The sequence below is a fragment of the Bidens hawaiensis genome, unplaced genomic scaffold (genome assembly GCF_021521415.1).
Source record: "Bidens hawaiensis isolate Kalapana, Puna unplaced genomic scaffold, B.hawaiensis_p1.1 tig00042882_1, whole genome shotgun sequence".
NCBI classification, from domain to species: Eukaryota; Viridiplantae; Streptophyta; class Magnoliopsida; order Asterales; family Asteraceae; genus Bidens; species Bidens hawaiensis.
In genome coordinates, this window is record NW_027497595.1 from 39847 (window position 1) to 54082 (window position 14236).

The 14236-nt window shown below is 36.6% G+C and overlaps 1 pseudogene; it reads right to left on the reverse strand.

Annotated features, from left to right (window-relative positions):
- Nucleotides 1–557: 557 nt before the first annotated feature.
- On the reverse strand, nt 558–5252 carry LOC143593889 (protein NRT1/ PTR FAMILY 5.5-like; annotated as a pseudogene).
- Nucleotides 5253–14236: the final 8984 nt, after the last annotated feature.

Consider the following 14236-nt stretch of genomic DNA (forward strand, 5'->3'; position numbering starts at 1 on the left):
TCATTATCTATAAGATTAGCACTTGCTCCTTATTATTTTGTACCTTGTAATACCGCAATATCTTGATACTACTAAAATCAGAAACATTATTAATATAAAATAGCAAAATAACTTGATACTAACAAGATTAGATGGAACCCAACAAGTTAATACCTAATAACTTTATATGAACTAGCAATATCCATCAAGTAACAAGTTAATACCTAATAACTTAATATGAACATTATATATGCAAACACAATATTTTTTCTAATTTTTTTTTCTTTATTATAAATTTTTTTATCAATTTTACTCATAGGTTTTATCTTTATCTATTTTTAAATATACAATGTCTTTTTATTTCTTTTGTTTTAAATTCGCTTTGGTGTAGCATCCATCGTTACGTGTAATACATTGCCATACCATACATGACACATCGAAGTACATGAATAAAAAAGGTAACATAGAGTGACCAGTCACGTAAATAACACAGATAAACTGAACACAAACAACCCAAAGCACATATTATTTTTCAATAACAACATTACACGCAAATTAACCTTGTAATCGTCTAGCGTTTATTCGCTTTCTAGTTCAATGCCATCCAATGGACTTTCCTTGTAGTTGTAGAAACACGCAACAATCACCCAGATCACGAAATTAATTGCGGTTAGCCCCGCCAGTGTCCGGTAATATCGATCCAAACGGCTTCTATTCGATGTATGCTGAAACCAGTTGGGATTGTTGTTTATCTCACTCAACTTCCCCACAACATAGACCCATAAAACACTAGCCATGCTTCCTAACTCTATGACAAACCTTTGGAAATAGAACAGATACCCGTACATGGATGGACGCACTTGGTCTTTCAAAAAACGTTTAATACCCGAATTTGTAAACCCGTCGACAGCTCCAAGAAGTATAAACTGTGGAAGCAGAACAAACACACTCATTGGGATTCTCTCACTGGACTTGTCTAGCAACCCATGATTCCTAATCACGCATAGTCTTTGAGCTTCCACGATTGCAGCAGTAACGCAACATAACACGGACAGAACCTTACCTATTCGATCCCAGCTCGTGAAAAATACTTTCTTGGGATATGTTGCTCTAAATGGTTACAGATGAATTGAGCCGTCTCTCTGGAGGTAACAAAGATACATAAAAACACTTGATTCGGGATTTTTATGTGTCCAAAAGTATGGTCCATGTGATCAGCTTGCTCCAGAAAGTAAGTAGTTCCAAGAGACAGCACGACTCCGGTCCCAATGGAAGTTAGTAACATTGGGACCATGCGAATGCCGGTCTTGGTGTCTTCTACTTCACGCACGCTACAAAATGTCCAGCTTTTTGACCTTGCCTGATCAGGAAACCTGATAGCAGCCTTGTCTAACCACCTGTACAGTGTCCGTGTCCAATTTCAACCAAAATCCATATTAAAATTTTGGGACCTGGGACGAGTAAAAAAAATGCCCCCCCCCCCCCCCTAAAATCGTGTTCTCAATTATGTAATAGATAATTTGACAATTTTATAAATAAGGCTGCCTTTCAAAAGCCCAAAACAAACAAATAATAGTAAATATGTTACTAAAATGACTCATATAAAGCACATATGAAAGTTTTTTTTATATAAGAAAGAACACTAATTATGGGAGTTGAACCCAAGACCTTTGTTTCAATAGTCTAGAACACTTTCAATTCAACCAAAGAGTTATTTTGTAGGCTTTGTGTTAAAACAAAGTTATATATAAAATATAAATTTATTTTTTAAAAGTTATGGGCTTCTCGGGAGAGTGGATCTGGGTCCGCCGCCCTCCCCTTGGGCTGGGCCGGGCCTTTTACATTTCTTGTACTGTTTTGAATGCAAGAGCTACAATTAAGGAATCATAAAAACCTGAGGCCTTCGGTGCTGCGAGTTTCATCTTCAGTGTAGGTCTCTGTAAATTTTTTTACTTGTTGAAAGTCTTTAGTAGCAGCAGCTGCAAAAACTCTAAGAGCAATTGTTAAAGGACTCCCCTCTGGCTTATCATGTTTATACCTTGAAGATCTAATTAAGAAAAACGCAGTCGCTGTCAAGGTACATATAGCTGGAATACCAAATCGGATCGACCATGGTTTTATATGCGGAAGTGCAATAGCTGCAGCTGCGGTTACAAGCGTAACCACCAGTATATATATTAAGAAAAATGTTGATCCGTCGTCCTCCTCAGCTTCAACTTCGGTATCAGCGAAAGCCGAATTTAAAGTTTCATCTGATTCTAGAAGTTCAAGTAAAGCTGTTGCACCTACAAGGAAAGATGAAGCTGCTGCTTCATCTTCAGCTGGGCCTCCAGAACCAAGTTGAGACAATGCAGTTTCAGCTAAAGCTAAAGATGAATTTATAATTGCGTTTCTAGCATCGACTTCGGCTTCAGCTTGTAGAGCTAAGACCGATGATAACGAGACTAAATGACCAGCCGATCCGGCTTGTATCAAGAGTAAGCCGGTAAAAAACAGGACTTTTTGACTATGCCCAATACATTCCTCGTCTTAGTGGCTACATGGGCCAAAGAATGGTGGCGTCGACAGGGACAATAATCCTAATCCCTGAAAATATTAATACTTAGTTGATTGAGGCCGTCTCTAAAAACCACTTAAAATTTCGGGGCGTGGGACAAGTAAAAAAACGGTGCCCTAAAATCGCATGCCCAACTGGGTAATAGATAATTTGGCAGTTTTACCAATAATGGTACTTTTCAAAAATCCAAAACAAACAAATAATAATAAACATGTTAATAACATGACATGTATAAAACACAAATGAAAGTTTTTTTCTATAAAAAGAAAAACTAATTGTGAGAATTGACCTTTATTTTAAAACAAAATTATAAATAAAATATAAATTTTATATTTTAACAATTATGGAACTCTCGGGAGAGTGGGCCTGGGTCCGTCACCCTCCTTGCCCTCCCCTTGGGCCAGGCCTGATTAGTTCTACACATTATTTTAGTATTAACATTGTAGAAAGAAATCGAGCGTGCACACTTACGACACTGTAAGCAATGCTAGAGAGTGCAAGCATATAGAAGTCACCCAAGAAGGTATCAGCGGAAAATGCAAACACAATGGCCAAAGCAGGTGTGATTCCATTAAAAATGTTAATGATACCAGCAGCATGTGCAGTGCTTAAATTCCAGACATCGGTTAAATAGTTCATCATCACATACAATGCAAATGAAGATAATATATCCGCCCATATCAACGCTGCATATAATAACACAGCATGAAATCTACAACATGAGTAATATAATTTGTTGACAAAATTACAGAGATTGTCATATATGTTTGTACCCAATTTCAGTAACTGTCATTTACCTTCAAAACTTATTGGTTTTGTTCTTTCAGTTTCTAAATCCAACAACGTTTGTCCTTTGACCTTAACCCACTTAGTTTTTCTTGTTAAGCCAGTCCATGTGCCTTGCACATGAGGGCATGTTGGTAATTATATATATATATATATATATATATATATATATATATAAAAGATTACCAGCATGCCCTCATGTGTAACGCACATGACCTGACTTAACGAGAAAACTAGTTGGATTATGGGCAAAAAAACAGATGTTGGATTTAGAAATATAAAGGACAAAACTTATTAATTTTGAACATAAAGGACAATGGATGAAATTGTGTATAAACATAAAGGACTGTCTTTGTATTGTCTACTTTCCTTAAGCATTTGGAAAAAGTAACTACAATCTATACTATATATAATAAACCAAAGAGGGGCAAATTAAGACACTTCATATTAAGATATTTACAACTTATTATGCATTAGGTACATGTTTAAGTAGGGATAGATTTGTCTTTTACAAGCATATTACTCACATTCATTTGATTTGTATAAACATAATTACAACTATAGTACCTCAACTTTATTTAAATTTTGTAAATTTAAGAATTAGATACAACTTTAACCCCTCATGATTATCCATTTTTTACTCTAATTTTATCCTTTTTAGTTTCCTTCATATATGTTTTACAAAAATATGGTTAACAAAAATCTGAACATACCTATTAAAACGAGCATATTTTTGTCAACGTTTCAATATAAATTTTTTTCAAAACAGATCGATGGTTTAAAATGTACAAGTTATTACCGCATGAATGTACAAGTTTCTTAGAAAACAAATGTTTGTCCAAATACTTGCAACTTTGACCCCTCATGTTTATCCAAATATTACTCAACTTTAATTTTTTTGACTTCTTATATGTTTTATAAAAATGTGATTAAAAGTATTCAAGTTATTTAAACATTTAAAATAATTAAACGAACATGAGTCATGCTTGGTATGAAGTTCGAGTTGAGCTAGAGCTAGCCTTGGCTTGGCGTGCTAACAACTTTTAAGTATTGTTTCCCGCAACATCGTGCGGGTACCTGACTAGTATATAGATAATCACCTGAATGTCGGAAAGACGTAGGCCCTGTTGCTGTGGACCTGCGCTTTACGGTGCTACCTGCACAAAGATATTCAAAGACAAAATAGTAAAAAAAAATGTAAAGTAAAAGTTTTAAAAGGACTTTGATTTGTTATTAGAAAATAGCTAGCGACGTATCTAGTTGTCCATGTGTCCTCTATTTCAATGCAAACACTGAAACCCACACTTTGGTTTCTCTAATTAAAATCTTATGTTTAAAAACACCTTTTTTAATGCCCAACATGCACCTAAACTAATAAAAACACCTATTAGCTAGTTTTTTATATTAAACTCCATAAATTAGTATAGTAACTTTTTATCTATCCTGTGAGTTATTGTATAAACTTTCTATGTATATTTTAAGCTACGTGCACATTATTAGAGACTTTTTAGTATATTTTTCAAAAACTGACGAACTTTAATACATCAAAATTAGTTTGATAGTTTTTTATTATTATAATCTAATGTTTTCTTACCCTTACTAACCCAAAAAGATTATATTAATTTGGCAATCATAAATACAGGAAAATCTTCTATATATATCAAAAAGAAAGAGTTATCCAAGTTGAAATGTTAATAAAAGTGTTAGCATAACATCACTATATTTAAATAAATGGATAAATATACGTTAGTAACCAGTAACCACAAACATGAGTAGCTCATAAATATGAATAATATGATGAAATCTATATGTTCAAATCACAGAGTCAACACATAAACACACGGGATGGAAGAAACGTACCTGGATCGTAGACAGTTTCAAGAATCTGATTCGACACACGTCGTATGCCTCCAAGCGGACCTCCGGCCATTTTTGGAGTTGATGACAAAGAGAGATGCTTAAGTTGAGAGCTGTTACAGAAAGACACTGTGAAAAAGTTGGAAAATACGAAACATAAAATGCTTTTAAAATGGGTTGATTAAAGAAAATGACCATAATAGCCTAGTTGACCAACTTAAAAAAAGACTTAGATAAATAAATATGAAGTCTTGGTACGTGGTTTGATAAATAATAAAGGTTTGGCCTGACTTTATTTAAAAAGTAACATGTTTAGTATTTATATATGGTTTCCATTTTGTAATATAATTGGGAGTTGGGTCTATCAATCACTTATGTTAAAAATTTTAAATTTTACAAAATGATGATTTTACTCATTTATAGCATTACATAAACAATCCTTTCCTTGTTCCTTACTAACCTTTGTAACCAAAGAGATTTTGTCGTAGCGGTCAAGGAGCATGTATGATTTATCGTTTGTAATGCAAAGCTCTAATTAGTTCTTTAATGTTACGAAATTAGGGTTTATGTTGAGAATGATTCAAGAATTGTTAGTTGTTGAGGTTCAAGACCATTGGAGTTGTGATAGTTGCATATTGGGGTCAATAAAATGTCCGGGTCTTTTGGAGAAGTTTGTTTTAAGTTTATCAGCTAGTCTTTAGTTCAGTTTCTTAGGGTTTGATCAAGTCTTTTGTTTATGTTGTATTGTTGCCTATTTAAGGCATTTTATTAATGAAGAAGTTATCCAATCTTTCAAAACATTCTGTCATTATCATTTTGACCTTACAAAGTGGTATCAGAGCAAATTCCATATTATCTTGATCGCATTCCTTGATTCCCCACACAATAAATCTCTTTACCCTCATAACCATAACCCTAATTTTCCTAATGGCCGCCAACGTTAGTGGTGTACCCTCTACTCCCCTTCCAATTTTCATACGAAAATTTTGGAAAATTAGAATGAAGACCATCCTCATATCTCAAGATCTTTGGGATAATATGGGTACTGGATATAATGATGCTGATGGAGATTGGGGTAGATTACGAGAGAACAGAAAGAAAATTGCGAAGGCCCTGTCTTTGATCAATTCGTTGTGCATGATGAAAGCTTTTCTCGTATGGCAAGAGCTTCAACATCCAAGCAAGCTTGGACACTTCTGCAAAACGAATACCAAGGTGACTCAAAGGTTCAGATGATGAAACTACAAGGGCTTAGAAGTGAGTTTAAAACGATTCAGATGAAGGAGGGTGAACCGGTAGTTGATTTCTTGTCCAAAGTAATGAAAATTATGAATCAGAAACGATCATATGGAGAGGAGGTAACAGATCAAACTGTTGTTGAAAAGGTACTTTGAAGTTTACCTGTTAGATGGGATCACGTTGTTGCTGCAATTGAAGAGTCCAAAGATTTAAGTAGGCTTTAGTATGATCAGTTAATGGGATCATTACAAGCTCACGAAGCCAGAGTTAATCGTGGAGCCCAAGTTCCTGAAGAACAAGTTTTGCAAGTAAGAGAAAAAGAGAATCTGTACGTGGTAGAGGAAGAGCACTGGTTAGGGGCCGTGGACGAGGACGAGCACAAGGACGTGGAAGGGGTTTTGGAAGAGGAAGAAATTTTGTTCAATGTTACAATTGTAATGGAATGGGTCATCTAGCCAGAGATTGGTGGAGTGAACCCCAAGCGAGTGTAACAGTAGAAGGTGAAGGTAATGATGATGACGAAGGGCAGCTGAATATGGCTATTGGATGTATGAAGGAAGAGGTCGAAGATGCTCTAATGGCTCCGGATGACACAAACAAAGCAACCAAGGATAATTGGTTCTTGGATAGTGGGTGCTCAAACTACATGACATGTCAAAGGCATTTGTTTAAAGAAATTGATTTATCAAAGAAAATGAAAGTTAAGATGGGTAATGGAAAGAAAATTCAAATGGAAGGGAAAGGTTTTGTAAAGCTCGAAGCTATAGCCAAAAAACAGAAGTTGATATCTGATGTTCAATATGCCAAATATACGCCTGATTTGGATTATAATCTTTTAAGTGTGGGAAAAATGATGACAGCAGGTCACAAATTTATTTATTTTTTGGTCACAACTGCAAATCCATAATGAGAAAATATTGATGAAGGTGTATGCATTATCACAAATAAGAAAGTTGGTAAAGTGGTCTGCACTATCCCTATGTCAAGTAATAATACTTTCCCTCTTGATGTTACACGGACTACTAGTGTTGGTCTACCTGCAGTAAGTGATGAAACAATCCTATGGCATTTAAGAAATGGGTCCTATGAATTCATGAGAAAAGTTACACGTTGATGATGATATGGGTGATCAGGTTGATGCAAGAATGTTCAGAAGTTTGGTGGGTGTTCTTTTGTATTGAACTCATACAAGACCTGAGTTGGCATTTTCAGTTGGCTATATTTCAGGGTACATGCAGAAACCATATCCATGTCATTTTGGGAAAGCTAGAAGAGAGTTGAGGTATGTTGCGGGGACTATTGATTATGGTATTTGGTATGGAAAAGGAAAAAGAATAAAGCTAGAAGGTGTTATTGATAGTGATTGGGCGAGCTCTTGTAACGTTAGGAAAAGTATATCTGGAAACTGTTTTTAATTGGGATCTGGTGCAGTGTCTTGAAGTTCAAAGAAGCAGCTACTGGGGCTGCATGCCAAGGAGTTCGGATAAAACAGTTGGTAAATGAATTGGGATTTAAGCTGGAGGATGTTGATAATGATTCAAGAAAGGTTAGCTGTTGAGGTTCAAGACCGTTGGAGTTGTGATAACTGCATATTCATCATCATCATCATCATCATCATCATCATCATCGTACTCAGTATATCCCACCAATAGCAATGCTATGGTAGGGTCTGAGGAAGGTAAGATGTAGACAGCCTTACCTCTATCCCATAGGGATAGAGAGGCTGCTTCCGGTGAGACCCCCGGCTCGATAGTAGTTTTGAATCAAGCCTTGGACATAAGACACGTAACACTCAATCATCGGGACACCGGCTGATTGGTGCATGTGCCCTTGTCTTTCGGCTATCAACGCCACCACATGATGCCTGATTAACCTTCCGCCACTTTTAACGTTATTTTCACGTGATTAGTAAAATAACATCAAAATTAGTGCAATTTTACTTTTGCCCACCCAAGGGTTCACACATATATACATTATATGTGCGCACCGGCGTTGATAACTGCATATTGGGGACAATAAAATGTCTTGGTCTTTTGGAGAAGTTTGTTTTAAGTTTATCTAGTTTTTTGTCCAGTTTATTAGGGTTTGATTAAGTCTTTTGTTTATGTTGTCTTGTTGCCTATTTAAGGTCTTTTTATTAATGAAGAAGTTATCTAATCATTCAAAACCATCTGCCATTATCACTTTGATCCAACAGTTTATGTGAGCTATTCTTTCTAGTTTTTAATAACTTAGAATTTGTTTTTTAAATACACTTGATAGAAGATGTTTTAGGTCACACAAGTGCACTCTCAAAACATCTTAAAAAAAGTCAAGAATTATTAAAAACGGCTAAGTTATTAAATAGAACAAAACGAGCATTGAATGAATTAAGACAAAGCAGGTTTGATACGATGTTGGAAGATGTTTTTCGAAATTGAAACTTGTCAAGACGGATTTACTCAATTAAATGAGTGATGATTATACGGACAATGGTCTAGTTAGTGTGGTCGAAAGATAAACGTTTGATAAAGTTATAGATGACGATGTAATGACTTGATTTCAAGCTTTACAAAGCCGAAGGGAAAAATATATTTGGTATTTGTTTAACTTTATTATGTTCGTGCAATAAGTGAATGTACGGTGAAAAAATAATAACAAAATAATAAAAATTAAGTTACCCTGAAATCCTCTTCTAGATTCGCCACTAGACTCCGACCTGCGCAACGCATAGGGCCTAAACACTAGCTACAGACTAAAATACAGGTATATAGTGCCGTCCAAACCGCTCGTCGCTCGAACTGGCTCGCCGCTCACTCGGAAAATGCTCGCTCATTTTTACGCTCGATTGTAAACGAGCCGCTCTGCTCGGTTCGGTTTGCAAACGAGCCAAGCAAAGAGCAAAGGTCTGCTCGGTTCGATTTGGCTCGAATATTTTTAATTTATTTTATATATGAACAAATATATAAATATATAAACAAAACACATAAATATAAGCTTACAATTTTTTAACCCCTTTAAAATTTTCCTATTCCGTCAATTTTATAGTTTTATTTGTTCCGTTCAAGTTTTTAGAATACTAGAAGTTTGTGTACCTGATCATTTTATCTCACTTCAAACTTACTTTTAATAAAAATTTACAATCTATTACACGTTTGTGTAAAAACTACTAATTTATTTATAAAATATATAATTTATAACATTTAAACTTGTTTCTTATTGAAAATTTTAATTTGAAAAAGAAATAAATGATGCTCGAAATCACTCGATGTTCGATCGAAAGATGCTCGATTCGATTTTGGATCGTTTCGGTTTTCGGTTGATTCGAATTTCAGTTGTTCGGTTCGGTTCGGTTGTAAACAAGCCAAGCAACGATCAAGCTTTCGCTCGGTTCGGCTCGGCTCGTGAACAGCCCTACAGCTATACAACCCTTATTTAATGCTGGCCTATTATGACATTATGGGCTTTATTGAACTGTGTCTGCTAGAAATAAGATGGGCTTGATTCACTTTTTTGTTGATCTTGTTAACACAACTAGGATGGGCTAATTCTTGACTTAAAAAATCAACACTTCGCATCCAGGATTGAGAGTAGTTAAACATTTAATTGGTAATTTGTTGCTACCGAACTTCTTTTTATGGAACGACTTTTATTGTGTGTGTTAGACTACCGCACTCCTCAAATTTGGAGCGTCTTGATGCGCCACTCCAACCGGACTATGTTGCTAATATATCTAAGGAACATATATATGACAAACAGAGATTGCACCACTAATTAGAGGTGTTAGTTGCATAGTGGTATTATTATGTACTAAAATCTTTATGTGAATAAATCATTTATGAATCCAAAATGCTTTTTAAGACGTTTGTAAGCTTGTTTGGCGTCCTTGAGCGCTTTGTGGCGCTTTTAGGCCCATCCACGTGCAAAGATGCATAAGGCGAGAAGATGAGGAGAGGGATGAGATCGTTTTTGGCTGGCGAGCATTAAGTGACGTGGTGACAATTTCTTGTGTGATAACTCATAAGTGCAACCCGAACCTATGATGGCGTGGATGCTCATATTTAGTGTATCAAGTATGGTTACAAAGACACTACCAAAACATATTTGAAGTGGAAAAATCTCTCATATACAAAAAAGTTATTTCATAAATTACGTTAATATCTATCTTAGAAAACTATGTTATAGGATATATGTTAACATGTGCCTGCTCAACTTATATTGTTATTAGCTCAAGTCTAGATCCGATTAACAGTAGATCCGCTCAAAGAGCCCTTGGTTAAAACTATGTTTTTGGGTTTGACTCATATCTGTTTTCTTGGTGCATAACAAGACTAAATCATATATACTTATATTTTTATGGAAATAAAGAAAATTTGTACTTTTAAATTTTAATAGAGAAAAGGCATGATATTGAAGCACATAGAGACACAATAATTGGGTGTCGCATAATGGAAGGAAAGATAAATATCAAAGTAATGTGTGCATATTAGATTTATTTCATAGCCCATATTGTTTTATTGTTCAAAGTTTTTAAAACTTTTGCTTATCATATATATAATATGGCTAACTTAACAAAGATGATATGACGTTGTACGATAGCGATAAAAATGCTAAATACGTTTTATCAAACATCCGAATTACTTAATCAGTTGTTAAAACATTTTTAAAAACAAGTTCAGACTATCACTATGAAAATTTTCAATCGTTTTACACGTTCTATACGATTTTCGCTCGCCATCGTAATAATTTTAAAAAAAATATTTTCAAAATCTTTTACTGATGCACTTACTCCTTTCATAATTCGAATGAATTGTTTGTATCACGATATGTGTGTGTGTGTTGTGATGTTCGAAAAGGACTATTCCAATTATGGGGTTGGTTGTCATGCACAACGAAGGGCCCATGCAATATTTGTTTTACTAATTTGTGGGGTTGTCCTTTGACCTTTCAGATTTTCAAATCCCTCTGATTTCATGTTATGCAATGATCAACTTTTTTTACTTGGTCAATTCCCATCAAATTTGTTACATCACCTCTTCCTCTTATATGGTACACCAATTTGTCTCTTGTATGAATTAGTTGATGCTAGCGATATATTGGGTGTCATGGTGGACGCCTATCGACCGCTTAATCAGACGTGTTGAGTGTCACTTGGTTTTTATTAACCGTGTTGTGACATTAATGACATGCCATAGGGAGGTCCATAACTTTTGTAAAGAAAAGTTATTGTCGATATTGTTACTATCGGTAGTGTCCTATGGGAGCCATAGATTGGAGTGTGTTAGAAAGACGGACTTTTTGTTAGATCAGACAATGTAATACAAATATTTTTACTTAAAGTCGGACTTATAGAAAGCAATTTGCTACATATCCTATGCACTGTTTCAACATATGAGTGTGTCATGTAACATTCCACAAATGTCAAGATGCTTTGGGAAATTTAACAAAAATGGTCCTGGTGACGGTTTCAACTAATGGTGTTCTTTTTTTCCAACGATCCGCGACTAATGGATGGTGAAAGCTTGGCAAATAACAGTCTCAAGTCCCAACCATATAGTGTTAACGACATTATGGAGTACAACAAATTCACTGATAGGAATATGTTAAATAAGCATTTGGAAGGCAAGAAAAAATTAGTATTCAATAACACAACCACTACAATTAAAATTGTGGATGGAATAAAGTTGCTTTGTTTCTTATCATCTTATGAGTTAATTCAAGATGGAAGGAAAACTTCATTAAATGGGATATCGGTTGTCTTCTTATGTAAGCCATGTATATTTTGATAGATTGTTTTTGCTAGCATGTTGGTAGTGTTCTTGATCAAATAAAATTCGCCATTAAAAAATATCGAAGCTTTGACTGAGCGTTGTCGTAAGGTTATTTGGGTGGGGGAGGGAGGGGGTGAACGGTTTTTTTGTTACGTCACTCGCGAGCAACACAACAGGGTCAGGTTTTTTGGTGCGTTATTAGCTAGGCTTCAACCCATTCACAGGCGTTAATTGGCAAATTGGAGGGGAATGTTTGGGAAAGTGACTCGTGAGTAAGAGTTTTATCCACAACATGGTCAAAGCTTAGTTAGCGACCAGTCAGCATAATGTGACGGAATATCTGAGAATGAACTCAAAGACAAGGAAGCCCCGGAACATATATTCTTAATTCTTATAAATTATAATAACACAATTTGGTGAAGCCAATGACCAAGTCAAAACGTAGTAATTGAGATCACCGACAAGCCATCATATAATTTTACAATTATTTTCCTATCACATTTTTATGGTGTATGAAAAAACACTGATCCCCTCCCCTGGTATGGGTCCTGGATCCGGTGAGTCCACAGGGTACAATACGATAATTACTACCACGATATGAGTAAGGCTTCCTAAAGTCCAGTGACCGGAATCTGCAAAACAGACACCGTGAGTCTCGTTACAGGAAGAACAAGAGGGGGGGTCTTCCTGTAACCACCCTCCGGCGTGAGAATCAGTAACGTTCGTAATGAAGAAAGTACTGATGTATAAAGACTAAGTGTAGTCAGAATATATGTGAGTGAATGAATCAATACCTCATATCGTTTGACAAGGGATTTATAGCCGAAGGATGATGGAAGATGATTGGGGCAGCTGTCCTCTTCTAGAAGATCTTTGATAACCGCCTGGACACGTGTCTTCTTGTGATAGGTTGGGCTATACGTCCCATGTGCATGGGTATAACAACCTGGACACGTGTCACCAGCTGATAGGATGGATCGCACCCTGACCATGTGCACGGTTATAACAACCTGGCCACGTGTCTTCTTGTGATAGGTTGGGCTATACGACCCATGTGCATGGGTATAACAACCTGGACACGTGTCACCAGCTGATAGGATGGATCGCACCCTGACCATGTGCACGGTAATACCAACCTGGCCAGGTGTCCTTTGTTCACTGGTTAGTATGTCACGTATTCCCCAAGTAATAATCATGAGCCTTTCTTCTAGAAAGTATTTGAATGGTGACAGCTGTCCTACTGGCACTGTCCTCCAGTTATTTGTTCGGACACACGTCCTGTCTTGCGGATGACTTTTGAGGAAGCCAGGATGCTTCTGCGTGTGTTATGAGAACGTTCCTCCTTACTCGTAACATGCGGGTGGCCCAAGTGTCCCGCGGGTGGTTTATAAGAGGGTTCTCTATGACCCGCGGGTAGTATTTAAAGGTATTTGGGTCTTTTTGGTACCCTACCTCTACAAGTCCCCCAGTCCAGTGTTTCTTTCGCGTGAAATCTTTGTGCGGGTGAAATTTCTGGACTTAACGTATGTTTTGGGGATTTTTGTTGTTCGGAGGTTAGGTAGAAAATATCTTCTGTTGTATGGATATTAATGATGTGGGTAAACGCCTGGCCGTTGATGCGGGCGCCTCCAAGGCGGCGGGCAAGCGGAAAATTCATCCTGTAAAGGATGTTCCCAAGAAGAAGAAGTCAAAAAAGACCAAACCTTCCGCCTTGGAAGCACGATTGGAACAACTTGATGCGGAGGACCCTTCGCTGGGCATGCAAAGTTCCTACTTCCCTTTTCTCTTTGTTTATTGTGATGCTAAACCATTGTTAGTGTTTTTCAGTGAACCTGGATAATCTTTCCAAGGGTATTTCCGGATTGAAAAGTTCACCTCTTCGTCCGCCACCGCCGCCTCCTAATACTGCTGAGGACCCGGTTGTTGTGACGGACGACACTCCGTTGAAGAATAAGGAGGCGGACACCGCTGTTCACGCTAAGGTGTCACCTTCGTACAATATACACCAATTCAGGGATCAAGGGGGCATAAGCACGTTCCCCTATTCTTCCCGAACCCCTCCTACTCC